A 17,209-nucleotide genomic window follows, 5' to 3' on the forward strand; every position below is an offset into this window, starting at 1 on the left:
CCATCAAGATAAATTCGGCCCTCGTTACTGGGGAAGCACCCGGGAATAACGGTTCGCGCTTCAGAGTAGCACAAGGCACAGTCGAGTAATGAAAGATCACCATAGCATTGGGCAAGTCCATAGCTAGTATCTGGTCCAGTGCCAGTAGCTGCTACTCCATATCCTCTACTTCTAATTTGTTCACTTACAATTTCCATTGTAGCAGCAAAATTTGGAGCGGCAACTATCGTTCCATTTCCACATATGAGCTGGATTATCTGGGATCTTGGTTCAGCCACTGATGTATCTGGTAGAAGTATGATCAACACAATAACAAAGTGACTACACAACATTGAAGAGGTTGCTCTTTCCATTTTTGCCAACTGAGCTGTACAACATAGAAACAATGTGAGAGGACTAATTGAAGTACTATTAGAGAAGAAGCTAGTTTTGTTATGAGTATATATAGAAGAACAAAAGAAAATAGTTCATTTTGGACTGTAATAGTTAGGACATTGTTTTAAAACACAAGCGCACACTTGTGTGTCTGTGAGTTTGTTTAGTTGTGTTTCTATTTTAAGCCAATACGAGTAAGTAAAGCGACCATGCTAGAACCATGATACTTGAGGGTGCCCATCACCTTCCCCTCGGTAAATAAAATTTCTTAACCGAAATCCCTGTTGATGATGAGTCATTTGGAGTTGGACTTGTTTTAGAAACACAATTTTGTCACTTTCAAGGTTGAAAACCCTTTTGATCTTGAAAAATATGAAAAATATTTTTTAACAAAGGGTGGGACAACTGCTAATCGTTGTTGTCCAGCCATATCAATTATCACAACTCCACAATCACCATCCTCATCCACAACTACTATTCCCTCAATCACTGCAGTTAGTCATCATCCACCATCAGCCATCATTTACAACCATCACCACCAACTAGCATTACCATAATAACCACCAATCATTATGGGCAATCGCCACCATCACCAATCACCGCTATTAGTCACCACCCCTATTAACTATTATTACCATCCATCACAATTATCGGTAACCACCATCACTAGCTACTACCCACCATCACCACTAGGGATGACAAAATTAGCCCATGAAATCATAATCCGCCCATTTCAGCCCAAGGGAGCAACTAAATCTTATCTATCCCATTGTTTAGCCCATCACAACAACCCATTTATTGATTCAACCCAAATTCAGCTCAAATTAAAGAGCTTACTATCAAAAGAACTTCATTTCTAAAGCTCAAACTCGATACCTCGAAGGATTACTTACCGCCTCCCACAACCGTTGAATCTCAGTGAAAATAGAAAGAAGAAAAGAATACTCACAACGTCCTTCTGAACTCTGAACGGTCTGAATTCGCCGGAAAAAGAGATCGCCGGTGCAAACTGATCAGCTGCTGTGCAAACTGATCAGTGCTGCCAAAGTCGTAGAAACAGAGAAAAAGGGAAAAATGAAAGTGGAAATTTTATATTCATTAAAATGGGTCATTTTGTGAGGGAAGTCTCTTTTTTTTTTAACTTCCAACTTTTTTTGATTTTTCGAGTTCAGGTATCCGATATTTATATTGAGGTGGATTAAATTTAAATGATTTTTAAGTTAGTGTTCGATATTTATATTGGAGTAGATTAAATTTGAATTCATACTGAAAACAAATTATATTAGGGTGAAGAAAATATTTACTAACAAAGACGTGTACTTAATAAATAAAGAGTTCGAACTCAAAATTTCTCATTAACAATAAAAAAATATTTATTACTTTGCCATAACTTTTTTTTTTTGTGTATGTGAACAAGAGAAAAGAATTGTGGAAGAATTTCATGGAAGGATTATTTCTTTGATTTTTTCAAAATAAAGACTTGGAGGTCAACAAGGGTCCTTTTCTACTTTACTTGCACGTCCCAAAGCCCAAAGGAGAAGAAAAAAGATATTCTTTAGTTCTAAATTACGTGACAAAGTTTGATTTGATACCAAAATTAACAAGAAAATAATATTTTTGTGATCTTTGATATGTTATAATTCTTTGTATGGATGTACATTTTTTGAAGTTTGTCTTTAAAAAAGATATACTAATATTTGTCGTACTATAAAGGTTTCTCATGGGTCCTTACTAAAAAATATCTAACTTTCTATTTATAAAAGGTAAAAAAGAGCAAGGCTTTTTAGGAAGCTGTAAAAATTTTTAAATTTATTTAGTAAATCTTTTTAGAAAGTTGTTACAAAGCTTTTCAAAAAACGGGTCGTATGAGAGAAAATCAGAGTAGCTACATATATTATATTTGCAATTTTAAAAAATAAAATAAAGTTGATATAAATAACCAAGCCTATAAAACTCTCACAAAAATTATGAGGTCTCAATGCTTGGTATATTTTATATGATATTCGAAATTCGCAAATTTAACTAATTTAAATTTGCACCGTGTAAGGATCACTAAAGTAATAATATAACTAATCTTGCAAAAGAGGAAAGGTTGTGAGGTGCAATATGGTATCTTTGAGAGGTCAAATACCTTATTTAATACTCTCCCTATTCTTATTTATGTGATATTTTTTGTTTTTTGTCATTCGAACTTGTTAATTTTGATAATATATTTGGACATATAATTTTTAAGTTTTCTCTAAATAAAATATATATATATAGTAAAACCTCTCTAAATTAATATAGGCGGGATCATGAAATATTATTATTTTGTAGATGTATTATTAAATCGATAAATTAATTTAAAGAGTGTTTCGACATCGAAAAAATTATTCAGGAATTGAATCTCAAAGAATTTGAAAGAACCCACTTGTGAAAACGTCATTCATGAACTTGAGGTCATGATTAATGATCTCAGTTACCGCAATAAAATGAATGTTGATAATCCATTGGATGAGTGAAATGATACATGTTCACAGGTCTAAAGTTTAGAACAAATTGTGGATATCATTGGAAAAACAATGTTGATGTTATAGTTGAAGATGCTACAATACCTTTGGAACCAGTTACGCGTAAGGAAACACTTGTATCTAGAACTCTTCACAATTTTGTGGTGCAATTAGAAAAGACAACACTGAAACTTTTGAATGCAATAAGAAAAGTTAGAGATGAGCTTCAACTAGATTTAAATATAGAATCATATTTCACTAAATTTTCTTAGATATATTTGTACTTTTAAAGAATTATTGATTTATAATATTAATGAGACCATATATTTATATAGGGGCCTTCTAAAAATATATTATCTCATTATCTTATCAAAATGAGTGATTTTTTTCATTGTCCCAAGTCGGGACCGGAGAAAATTAATATCTTACAAAGATTATTGTAGACACGTAATTTTTGACCGAATTTAAGGTATCACACCATTTTTAGTACATAAATATTGCTTTTATATATAAATTAAATATTTTATTTTTCATCGTATTTTAGTAAGTTTATTTTAAAAGATTGAAAAACTACAAAAAATATATGTTTTCTTTTAATTTTAATAAATAAGCTAGTATTTCTTAATNGATATCATCATCTGGGGTAAAATGAACTGTGAGATAAGTTGGCAATCGTAGCAGAAGCGCCTTGTTTTATCGAGTACTTCTCCCAAGGGTTGTGAGTTTCCATGATTTTCTCTGCCACGAATGGAGGCTTAGTAGGAGGAGGCAACTCTTCATCTTTCTTGATGAACATTTGTAATGCCTTAGACATAGATGGTCGTAACGTTGGGATTTCTTGAGTGCACAAAAGTCCCACATGTAACATTCTCGCAACCTCATTTCTTACATTGATTGTATGGTAGTTATTCAACATGAGATTCGGATCGAAGAGTTCCTCCGCTATCCCGCGTTTATAGTGCTCCCCCACCTGTTAATTTCATCCAATAAAGTCGAGATCAATGAACAAAAATGTTTCAAGATTGAAATTTTGGTTCAAGAGAGAAGTGATTGATCAGAAATTACATCGGAAACGAAGCTGACTGTATATTCAGAGTTATTTCTCTTGTTGTTTTGTCTTCCAGTAACAATCTCTAGTAGAAGAACTCCAAAGCTGTAAACGTCTGCTTTTTCTGTTAGCTGACCGCGTGCTAAGTATTCTGGAGCCATATATCCTCTGCAAAGAAAGGGTAAATCATCCATTATTGGACAATATTAGTCTTTGCATTTTTGTGTACTTTTTACCCGAAAAATTAGAAGATGAGACGAAGAAATACTAACAATGTGCCAGCAATGGCAGTGCTTATGTGACTCTTGTCTTCTTGGAATGACCTGGCCAACCCAAAATCAGCAATCTTTGCACGGAGCCTCGAGTCCAAGAGGATGTTGCTTGCTTTTATGTCTCTGTGAATTATTCGTGTCTTTGTGTACTCATGTAGGTATACCAATCCTTTTGCTGTCCCTATAATTATCTCAAATCTTTTCTTCCAATTCAGAGTTTTACCTTTGATAGGGTCTGCCAAATTTGAAGGTTAGAATCAATATATGTGACAAAATCATTCGGGCGTGCTTATGTGAAAACACACCACTTAGTCTTAATGAAAGTCGGTTACCTTATTTGTACTTTTCTTTTTAGTTGGTGCAATGATGACATGAGTTTAGCTTAAATAACACAGTGAGGGTTTATATAGCTGACCCTAACTTGTGTGGGACTAAGGCGTAGTTGTTGTTGCAAAGTCTGGTTACTTACCAAATATGAAGCGATCAAGACTCTTGTTAGGGAGTAACTCGTATACAAGAAGGTTTTCCGTTCCCAATAACCTTGTCAAGTTTTTGTGCTGGACGCTACTGATTATGTTAACCTCGTTATAAAAATCTGCAGCTCTGTGTTTGTTGTTGAAGAACAGCCTTGTGACAGCGATCTCTCTCCCGTCAGCCAAAACACCCTGCAACAAAATGCACCTCAGACTCTGTTAAATAGCCAGCACTTCTGGTATTGCATTGCTGTTAAGATAATCACACTACATTCAGCCATTATATACCTTATAAACCGTGCCAAATCCACCTTGCCCGAGCTTGTTGGCCTCATCAAATGAACCCGTGGCTTTGTCAAAGTGTCGAATACTTGAAGTTCAACTTGTTTTGAATAAGGATCTTCACTAATTTCTCAACATCATTTGCACCTAACAAGTTCAAATTTCCCAGGAAAAGCACGAGTAGGTCATAACGCCTCAAGCTAATTCTTGAAAGTTGTCTTCGGTACAGTTGTGTGCAAATCGCAAGATATATACTCAGCAATATATTGATATCTTAATGACTTTTATAACTAATTTTTGGCACAAAAGTATTTACATTTTCTCTTCTTCTGAATTTGTTTGTTCTTCCAGACACCAAAACCAATGAAAGCAGATACTCCCAAAACGACAACGGAACTAACAACAACAACGACAATGACTACAACTTTTCCTGCAATATGGTGATTTGAAAGTAAAAATTAGTTTATAATAACCGGTAAACCAGGACGAAAAGAGAGAAAAACGTACCCCTGGATGACGAGCCTCCACTGGTAGAAATAGCATTGAGAAAATTTGTATCAGAATACCTCATGAAACATCCAGTGTAAAGGGCTCTACCTTCTGACCAAGGCAAGCATCCCAACATGGATGCAGATGCATTTTGCAAACACGCTGCGCAGGAGTTTGCACTTAGCGTTTTCCAGCAATCAGCAAGAACATAAGCTGTCATGGTGGAAGACCTGGGCACTGACACTTGAGCACACGCGTAACCATTGTTACTCGGTGCATTTGCAACTGCTTGCTGAATGGGCCGCCTTGCATTTTGCTGGAAGAATGAACCCTTTGTCGTCCTGTTTCTGCATACATGCCTATCCTCTGGACCAAAATACTGGTCATAGAAATTGTAATTGTCCGCTCGCATAAAGCAGCCATCAAGATAAATTCGTGATTTGCCACTAGGGAAGCACTTGGGAAAAAGGTTCGCGCTTCAGAGAAGCATAAGACACAGTCCGGTAATGAAAGATCACCATAGCATTGGCCAAGTCCATAGCTAGCATTTGGTCCAGTGCCTGTAGCCGCTACTCCATTTCCTCTAGTTCTCAGTTGTTCACTTATAGTTTCCATTCCATTAACAAAATTTGAGACGGTCCTGTTGTTTCGTTTCCACATATGAGCTGGACTATCTGGGATCTTGGTTCAGCCACTGAAGTATCTGGTAGAAGTAGGATCAACACAATAACAAAGTGACTAAATAAACTTGAAGGGGTTGCTCTTTCCATTTTTGCCAAATGAGCTGTACAACACAGAAACAATGTAAGAGGACTAATTGAACTACTATTAGAGAAGAAACATAAGAAAATAGTTTGTTTTGGACTGTAATAGTTCGGACATTGTTTTAGAACACCTTGTTTGTGGCACACTTGGGTGTGTGTGAGTTTGTTTCGTTGAGTTTTTATTTTAAGCCAATACGAGTCAGTAAAGTGAAGAAACACCAAACATGTCCCAAACTTCTCGCTCCCACCGGCCGGCTGATGGAAATAGACTGACTATCGGAGATATTCGTGTTACTTCGTTTGCACTGGTTTGTACATGAATGAGTGAGTTATACCGAATACTCAGTAAATTATAGACCACTTCAAATCTTTGTTTTCGAGAGGGATAATCAACTCCGCAAATATCGATCAAAACTTGAACCCTTGTATAGGTTCATAAAGCACAACAATTGAAATAGGTAGTCTGTATTGGTATCAGATCTATTCCCATGTTCCAATCTTTCCATTTTTTTGGCCCATTTCTTGGGTAAAGTCTCCCAACTATATTTGGAAATGAATTGGTTATCCATAAAGAGAAAGAAATTAATGTTTTTTTCCATGCCAGAACCATGATACTTGAGGGTGCCCAACACCTTCCCCTCAGTCAACCAAATTTCTTAACCGAAATCTCTATTGATGATAAGTCATTTGGAGTTGGACTTGTTTTAGAAACACAATTTTGTCACTTTCAATGTTGATAACCCTTTTGATCTTGAAAAATATGAAAATATTTTTTAACAAAGGGCGGGACAATTTTGTCACTCATATCAATTATCACAACTCCACAATCACCATCCTTATATATAGCACAATTCATAACATAAAGATTAAGCAGTTATCAAATCTTATTCACTACAAAAAAAAACAATACCAGATATCAAATGCTATTCTTATATATATATAACACCATAGAAATACCATAGAATATGAGTTTGAAATTTGTACAAGTAATGGGTCAAGTAAGACGAATTGAGCTATGACCCATTGTTTAACCCAGACAACAACCCATTCATTGATTCAACCTGCCCAAATTCAGCTCAAATTAAAGAGCTAAATTCATTTCTAAAACTCGAACTCGATACCTCTTACTTAGTAAGTACGAAGGATTTTTTACCGCCTGCCACAATCATTGAATCTCAGTGAAAATAGAAAGAATACTCACAAAGTCCTTATGAGCACTGAACAGTTTGAATTCGCCGGATTTTGAGTCGGAAAGGAGAGATATCGCCGGTGCAAACTGATCAGCTGCTGTCAAAGTTGTAGAAACAGAGAAAACAGGGAAAATGAAGGCAATATTTTACTTCCAACTTTTTTTTTTCGAGGCGGTTTCCGATATCTATATTAGAGTGGATTAAATTTGAACGCATGCTAAAAAATTTATAGTGGGGAAAGGAAATAAGCTGGTGTTCGATAGCTATATTGGAGAGGATTAAATTTGAACTCATACCGAAAAACATTATATTGGAGGTGAAGAGAATATTTTATGACAAAAACATATGTACTTAATAAAGAGCTTGAATTCAAAATATCTGATTAAAAATAAACAATATTTATTACTCTACCATAATTTTTTTTTTATGGGTGTGTGAACAAGAGGAAAAATTGTGGAAGGATTATTTGTTTGAATTTTCAAAATAAAGGCTAGAAGTCTACAAGAGTCTTTTTCTACTGTACATTTACTGCTAAAGAAGAAGAAAGAAAGATATTCTTATGTTAAAATTTATATGATAAAGTTTAATTTGATACGAAAATTAACAAGAAAATAAATATTTTTGTGATCTCTGACATGTTATAATTCTATGTGTGGATGTAAAATTTTTAAAGTTTGTCTTTTATAAAGATGTAACATTTATGGTACTATAAAGGTTTCACATGTGTTCTTATTAAAATTTGATTTAATTTTCTATTTATACAAGGAAAAAAAAGTGCAGGACTTTCTAAGATGTTGATGTACGACTTTTTAGAAAGATATTTATTTACAAGTTGCTTGCTTGATTGCAATCTTTTTTAGAAAGTCGTTGTTATAAAGCTTTTCACGAAGTTGTAAGACTTTTCAAGAAACTGCTTGCATGAGTTATTTGTAAGCTATTTGTCTGATTTCAAGTTTCTTTCTTCAAAAATATGTTATTATGAGAGCAAATCAGAGTAGCTACATTATCATTTGCAATTTTTATTTTTTAAAAATAAAATCGATGTAAATAATCGAGGCTGAAACTCTCACAAAAATTATGAGGTCACAATGTTAGGTATATTTTAGGTTATTAAAGTCCACAATTGTACATATAATCTTAATCATTCAAATGTGCCATAACGCCTCAAGCGTGATTTCCAATATTTTCCAACACAAACAATCTTAATCATTCAAATGTGCATTCAGATTCAAACGTCTAAATCTTAATGAAAACAAATGAGGCCTCAGATCCACATTAGATTCCCAACTCACAGCTGTTTAGTTGCCAGTTGAGGCCAATTTAAAGAGTCTATCTTATATCATGCCTATAATTTATAATTCAGTTTCAGGGCATTGGTATATCATCATCTGGGGTAAAATGAACTGTGAGATAAGTGGGCAGTCGTAGCAGAATCGCCTTGTTTAAGCGAGTACATCTCCCAAGGGTCATGAAGTTCCATGGTTTTCTCATCCACGAATGGCGGCTTAGTTGGAGGAGGCAACTCTTCGTCTTTCTTGACAAACATCTGTAATGCCTTAGACATGGATGGACGTAACGTTGGGATCTCTTGAGTGCACAAAAGTCCCACATGCAACACTCTTGCAACCTCATTTTTCACATTGATTGTATGGTAGTTATGCAACATGAGATTGGGATCAAAGAGTTCCTCTACTATCCCGCGTTGAAAGTGCTCCCACGCCTGTTAATTTCATCCATAAAGTTAAGATCAATGAACGTAAATGTTGGTTCAAGATTAAAAATTTGGTTCAAGAGAGAAGTGATTGATCAGAAATTACATTGGAAACTAAGCTGACTGTATATTCGGCGTTTTTTCTCTTGTTATTTTGACTTCCAGTAACAATCTCCAGTAGAAGAACTCCAAAGCTGTAGACGTCTGCCTTTTCTGTTAGCTGACCGTGCGCTAAGTATTCTGGAGCCATATATCCTCTGCATAAAAATGGTAAATCATCCATTTTTTGTGTACTTTTACGCGAAAAATTAGAAGATGAGATGAAGAAATACTAACAATGTGCCAGCAATGGCAGTGCTTATGTGACTCTTGTCTGCTTGAAATGACCTTGCCAGCCCAAAATCAGCAATCTTTGCACAGAGCCTTGAGTCCAACAGGATGTTGCTTGCCTTAATGGCTCTGTGAATTATTCGTGTATTTGTGTTCTCGTGTAGGTATGCCATTCCTTCTGCTGTCCCTATAATTATCTCAAATCTTTTCTCCCAATTTAGAGCTTTACCTTTGATAGGGTCTGTCAAAAAGGCTAGAATCAATATACATGACAAAGTCATTCCACTTAGTCTTAATGCAAAGTCGGTTACGCAAGTTTAACTTATTTTCACTTTTATTTTTAGTTGGAGTAATGATGACATGAGTTTAACATAAATAGAATAGCGAGGATTCATAAGGCCGACCCCTAACTTGTTTGGGACTGAGGTATAGTAATTGTTGTTGCAATGTCGGGTTACTTACCAAATATGAAGCGATCAAGACTCTGGTTAGGGAGTAACTCATATACAAGAAGGCTTTCCGGTCCTGAGCAGCTGCATCCCAATAACCTTGTCAAATTTTTGTGCTGGACACTACTGATTATGTTAACCTCGTTATAAAAATCTGCAGCTCTGTGTTTGTTGTTGAAGAACAGCCTTTTGACGGCGATCTCTCTTCCGTCTGCCAAAACACCCTGCAACAAATTGTGTCTCAAACTCTGTTTAATTGCTTTGCTGATAACATGCAGCCATTACATACCTTATAAACTTTTCCAAATCCACCTTGCCCGAGCTTGTTGGCCTCATCAAATGACCCCGTGGCTTTGTCAAGTGTCGAATACTTGAAGTTTAAGCTGTTTGGATGAAGGATCATTTGCACTTAACAAGTTCAAATTTCCGAGGAAAAGCATGAGTAGGCCACAACGCCTCAAGTTAATTCTTGAAAGTTGTCTCGGTACAGTTGTGTGCAAATCACAAGATATATACTCAGCAATATGTACATCATTGATATTTTTGGCACAAAAGTATTTACCTTTTCTCTTCTTCTGGATTTGTTTGTTCTCTCAAACACCAAAACCAACGAAAGCAGCTGCTCCCAAAACGACAATGGAACTAATTACAACAACTATGACAATGACTACAACTTTTCCTGCATTATGGTGATTTGAAAGTAAAAATTAGTTCATAAATAACCGGTAAACCAGGACGAAAAAAGAGCAAAACGTACCCCTTGATGACGAACCTCCACTAGTAGAAGTATCATTGAGAAAATTTGTATCAGAATACCTCATGAAGCATCCAGTGTAAAGGGCTCTACCTTCTGACCAAGGTAAGCATCCCAACATAGATGCAGATGCATTTTGCAAACACGCTGCACAGGAATTCGCGCTTAGTGTCTTCCAACAATCAGCGAGAACATAAGCTGTCTCGTTGGAAGGACCGGGTACTGACACTTCGGCACATGCATAACCATCATTACTCGGTGCATTTGCAACTGCTTGCTGCACTCGCCTAGCATTCTGTTGGAACAATGTACCCTTTATCGTCCTGTTTCCGCATACATGCCTGTCCTCTGGACCTAAATACTGGTCATAGAACATGTAATTATCCACTCGAAAAAAGCAACCATCAAGATAAATTCTCCATCCGTTATAAGGGTAGCATTGGGGCAGGAGAGTTTCCGCTTCAGAGAAGCATAAGACGCAGTCGACTAAAGAAAGATTACTATAGCATTGGGCAAGTGCATAGTTAGTATCTAGCCCAGTACCGGTAACTGCTACTCCATATCCTCTAGTTCTCATTTGTTGACTTATGTTTTTAGTTGTATCCATCTAATTTGTGACGGAAGCCCCCGTTTCATTTCCACATATGATCTGGACTATCTGAGATATTGATTCAGCCACTGATGTATCTGATAGAAGTAGAATCAACACAATAACAAAGAGACTACACAAAATTGAAGGGCTTGCTCTCTCCATTTCTCCAGATGAGCTGTATAACATAGAATGAGAAAAATATCATTGACATTGAAATAATAATCAATTTTCACTCGGCATAAGTTCAGTTCAGAACCCACAAGACAAAAGTTATGTCGTAAAAGACATAACTAGTTCCTACAAAACTTATTCTGAGCAAGCTTCCAAAGTAGCGACTTGATGAAAAACTCTTGAATCCCTTAGCTTGGCCATAACTACAGTTAGCCATCATTCACAATAACCATCAATCATTACGAACAATCACCAGCATATACCTACCACCGTTATATATCATCAATCACTATTAGTCACCACTCCTATTAGCTATTACTATCCTCCACCACAATTATCAGTAGCCACCGCTACTACCATCAACCGATTTTATTAACCACCACCATCACTAGCTACTATCCCCCCCCACCCCCCCATTGGAAACCACAACTAATATCGCGAAAACAATTTGGATAACTGTTCTATGCTAATACTAAGACATAATCATAGCATCTTAATAAAAACAGAAAGAACAGAAAACTCACATTTTCCGGATTTCGAGTTGGAAAAAGAGATCACCAGTGCAAACTGTCAGCTGCTGTCAAAGATAAAGACAACTTTGTACCTAACTACACTCGAACTCGAACTTCTGATTATAGATGAAAGAGTATACTTACCACTCCACCACGACTTTTTATTGATTTTTTTGTGAGAGAGGTCAACAGAAGAGATGAGGCAGATAGATAGTGGGAAGAAAATGATGGAAAAAAAGAGAAAAATGGAATTTTTTAATTAATGGGTCAAACTGGAAATGGTAAGAATGATTTTGTAATAGAAGTCTTCTTTTCAGTCCAGTGTCCGGTATTCATATTGAAGCCAAATTAAATTTGAATTCGTATCGGGAAGTAGTTCCTCATTAGGGGTAATACGTTTTCTAACAAAGACAATTATATACCTAAGAAGGCTCGAACTCGAACCTTCTGATTATAGATGAAGTAGTTACTACTCCACCACAATTTTTTTTGTTTTTTTTTTTATAAGAGAGAAGTCAACAAGAGGAAATAATTTGTGGAAAAGATCATTTGTTTGAATTTTTCAAAGAGTAACAGTAACTGCCTATTTGATTATTGGATTTATATATGAAATTTCCCATTACTGCCTAAACCAAAAAAAAGAGGAGAAGACAGAAGATACATTCCTGTTTAAATTTATGTGACACCGTTTGATTTGATACGGGTTTAAGAATGAAAAATATTTTTAAAATTTGTGATCTTAACAAGCATTATAATTTCTGTTTGATTTATTGTGTAATCAAAAGAGAGAAGAGAGGGAAAAGGCATTATACATAAATATGCCCTTTAACTTGGCGTCATTTCATATTTATGTTCTCCGACTTTTGGTGTGCATAAGTAGGTACTTAAATCTATATACAATTGAACAAATACACACACATCCTACATGGCATCCTACATGAAAATTTATGTCCTACGTGTATCTATTTATTCAACTTTATACAAATTTAAGTGTTTGATTATAGACTTAGAAATTACACTTCACATATCTTGTACAATACAAACTTCAAGAACTTACATAGAACACCCTTGCATCCCAAGGGGACTAGACTAAGATCAACACTGAATCCCAAACAGTATAAAAATACAAAAAATAAAATCAATTCAAACCCCCCCCCCCCTCTCCGGTCATTTCAGAGTTGAGGTGTCTAGATGTGCATACTCAAAGTTGGAATGTTTAGTTGCTATTGAGGCCAATTCAAAGTGTCTATCTATGAATATGCCTATAATCTATGCTTCAATTTCAGGGCACTAAGATATCATCATTTGGGGTAAAAAGTACTGTGAGATAAGTTGGCAATTGAAGAAGAATTGCCTTGTTTAAGTGAGTACTCCTCCCAAGGGTCATGAAGCTACATGGTTTTCTCATCCACGAATGGCGGATTAGTAGGAGGAGGCAACTCTTCGTCTTTCTTGACGAGCATTTTTAATGCCTTAGACATGAATGGACGTAACGTTGGGATCTCTTGAGTGCACAAAAGTCCAACATGTAACACTCTCGCTACCTCATTTTGTACATTGATTGTATGGCAGTTATGCAACATGAGATTCGGATCGAACAGCTCCTCCACTATCCCGCGTTCAAAGTGCTCCCACACCTGTGAATTTCATCCAATAAAGTTAAGATCAATGAACAGAAATGTTTTCCTAGATTTAAAATTTGTTTCAAGAGAGAAATTATTGATCAGAAATTACATCGGAAACTAAGCTGACTGTATCTTCGTCGTTTTTTCTCATGTTATTTTGTCTTCCAGTAACAATCTCTAGTAGAAGAACTCCAAAGCTGTAAACATCTGCCTTTTCTGTTAATTGACCATGTGCTAAGTATTCTGGAGCCATATATCCCCTGCATTATTGGGCCATATTAGTCTTTGCATTTTTTGTGTACTTTTACGCGAAAAAATAGAAGACGAGACGAAGAAATACTGACAATGTGCCAGCAAGGACAGTGCTTATATGACTCTTGTCTTCTTGGAATGACCTGGCCAACCCAAAATCAGCAATCTTTGCACGGAGCCTCGAGTCCAACAGGATGTTGCTTGCCTTTATGTCTCTGTGAATTATTCGTGTCTTTGTGTTCTCATGAAGGTATACTAATCCTTCTGCTGTACCTATAATTATCTCAAATCTTTTCTCCCATTTTAGAGCTTTACCTTTGATAGGGTCTGTCAAATTTTAAAGTTAGAATCAAGATACGCAACAAAATCATTCTGGCGTTGTTATGTGAAAACACAGCATTTAGTCTTAACGCGATGGCGGTTACTTATTTTCACTTCCATTTTTAGTTTGTGTGATGATGACATGAGTTTAGGATAAATAGAATAGTGATGATTCATATAGCCGACCCTTACTTACCAAATATGAAGCAATCCAGGCTCTGGTTTGGGAGGAACTCGTATACAAGAAGGCTTTCCGGTCCTGAGCAGCTGCATCCCAATAACCTTATCAAATTTTTGTGCTCAATGCTGCTGGCTATGTTAACCTCGTTATAAAAATCTGCAACTCTGTGTTTGTTGTTGAAGAACAGCCTTTTGACGGCGAGCTCTCTCCCATCTGCCAAAACACCCTGCAACAAATCGCACCTCAGACTCGGTTTAATTGCTAACACTTCAACTATTGCATTGAATTGCACTACATTCAGCTATTACATACCTTATAAACCGTGCCAAATCCACCTTGCCCGAGCTTGTTGACCTCATCAAATGACCCTGTGGCTTTGTTAAGTGTCGAATACTTGAAGTTCAAGCACTTGTCATGAAGTATCTTCACTAATTTCTTGGCATCATTTGCACCTAACAATTTCAATTTTTTTTTTTCCTAAGTTTTAGAATAAAGATACAATATATGTACATTGATATCGTCGTAATGACTTACATAACTAATTTTTAGCACAAAAGTATTTACCTTTTCTCTTCTTCTGGATTAGTTTATTCTTCCAGACACCAATACCAATGAAAGCACCTACTCCCAAAACGACAACGGCACTAACAACAATGATAGTAATCACAACTTTTCCTGCAATATGGTGATTTGCAAGTAAAATTTACGTGTTTAGTTGATAAATAACACGTAAACCAGGATGAAAAAAGAGCAAAAAGTACCCCTTGATGACGAGCCTCCATTGGTAGTAATAGCATTGAGAAAATTGGTATCGGAATACCTCATGAAACATCCAGTGAAAAGGGCTCTACCTTCTGACCATGGCAAGCATCCCAACATGGATGCAGACGCATATTGCAAACACACTGCGCAGGAGTTTGCACTTAGCGTCTTCCAGCAATCAGCGAGAACATAAGCTGTCATAATGGAAGACACTTGAGCACGCGCGTAACCATTATTACTCGGTGCATTTGCAACTGCTTGCTGAACGGCTCGCCTAGCATTCTGTTGGAACAATGAACCCTTTGTCGTCCTGTTTCCGCATACATGCCTGTCTTCTGGACCTAAATACTGGTCATAGAAATTGTAATTGTAATTGGATGCTCGGATAAAGCAGCCATCAAGATAAATTCGGCCCTCGTTACTGGGGAAGCACCCGGGAATAACGGTTCGCGCTTCAGAGTAGCACAAGGCACAGTCGAGTAATGAAAGATCACCATAGCATTGGGCAAGTCCATAGCTAGTATCTGGTCCAGTGCCAGTAGCTGCTACTCCATATCCCCTACTTCTAATTTGTTCACTTACAATTTCCATTGTAGCAGCAAAATTTGGAGCGGCAACTATCGTTCCATTTCCACATATGAGCTGGATTATCTGGGATCTTGGTTCAGCCACTGATGTATCTGGTAGAAGTATGATCAACGCAATAACAAAGTGACTACACAACATTGAAGGGGTTGCTCTATCCATTTTTGCCAAATGAGCTGTACAACATAGAAACAATGTGAGAGGACTAATTGAAGTACTATTAGAGAAGAAACTAGTTAGGTTATGAGTATATATAGAAAAACAAAAGAAAATAGTTCGGACATTGTTTTAAAACACAAGCGCACACTTGTGTGTCTGTGAGTTTGTTTAGTTGCTTTTCTATTTTTAGCCAATACGAGTATGTAAAGCGACCATGCCAGAACCATGATACTTGAGGGTGCCCATCACCTTCCCCTCGGTAAACAAAATTTCTTAACCGAAATTCCTGTTGATGATCAGTCATTTGGAGTTGGACTTGTTTTAGAAACACAATTTTGTCACTTTCAAGGTTGAAAACCCTTTTAATCTTGAAAAATATTTTTTAACAAAGGGTGGGACAACTGCTAATCGTTGTTGTCCAGCCATATCAATTATCACAACTCCACAATCACCATCCTCATCCACAACTACCATTCCCTCAATCACTGCAGTTAGTCATCATCCACCATCAGCCATCATTTACAACCATCACCACCAACTAGCATTACCATAATAACCACCAATCTTTATGGGCAATCGCCACCATCACCAATCACTGCTATTAGTCACCACCCCTATTAACTATTATTACCATCCATCACAATTATCGGTAGCCACCACCATCAATTGCCATTGTTAACCACCCCACCATCCACCACCATCACTAGCTACTACCCGCCATCACTAAGGATGACAGAATTATCCCATGAAATCATAACCCGCCAAACCTCCTGAAGTTTGGACTGATTATTGGCCCGCCCATTTCAGGCTAAAGAAGTAACTAAATCTCATCTATCTTGAAAGTTGCACTAAAAGAAAATAAGAAAAAAAATTAAACATAGCACAATTCACAACATGAAGATTAAGCAATTATCAAATCTTATTCACTACAAAAACAAAACAATACCAGATATCAAATGCTATTCTTATATATATATATATATATATAAAACACCATAGAATATGAGTTTGAAATTTGTACAAGTAATGGGTCAAGTAAGACGAATTGAGCTATGACCCATTGTTTAGCCCAAACAATAACCCATTCATTGATTCAACCCGCACAAATTCAGCACAAATTAAAGAGATTACTATCAAAAGAACTTCATTTCTAAAGCTCGAACTGCATACCTCTTACTTATTATTTACTGAGTACGAAGGATCTGTCCACTTAGTTGGTTTGGAGGGTGGTTATCCACACGAATGATCCGGATCGATCGCCCCTCAATGTCTTCTGAGTCAGAGTCTGTTGCATAGGACTTGCTTAGTGCGGTTTAAATTTTCTGTGTGGTTTGCAGGCTATTACAGTGAGAGTTTACCAGTGCTCACCATAAAATGCTCACCCGAAGACAGAGGTTGTAGTGACTACGGGTTATGTTGGGTT

The 17,209-nt window shown here is 36.5% G+C and overlaps 3 pseudogenes; all 3 read right to left on the reverse strand.

Annotated features, from left to right (window-relative positions):
- Positions 1-6,226, reverse strand: part of LOC125866427 (cysteine-rich receptor-like protein kinase 2) — a 15,411-nt pseudogene extending 9,185 nt beyond the window's left edge.
- Positions 6,227-8,557: 2,331 nt separating this feature from the next.
- On the reverse strand, positions 8,558-11,702 carry LOC125866382 (cysteine-rich receptor-like protein kinase 2; annotated as a pseudogene).
- A 1,380-nt stretch (positions 11,703-13,082) lies between these two features.
- LOC125866414 (cysteine-rich receptor-like protein kinase 2) lies at positions 13,083-15,789 on the reverse strand (annotated as a pseudogene).
- Between the last annotated feature and the right edge of the window lie 1,420 nt (positions 15,790-17,209).

The sequence above is a fragment of the Solanum stenotomum genome, chromosome 1 (assembly GCF_019186545.1).
Source record: "Solanum stenotomum isolate F172 chromosome 1, ASM1918654v1, whole genome shotgun sequence".
Lineage (NCBI taxonomy): Eukaryota > Viridiplantae > Streptophyta > Magnoliopsida > Solanales > Solanaceae > Solanum > Solanum stenotomum.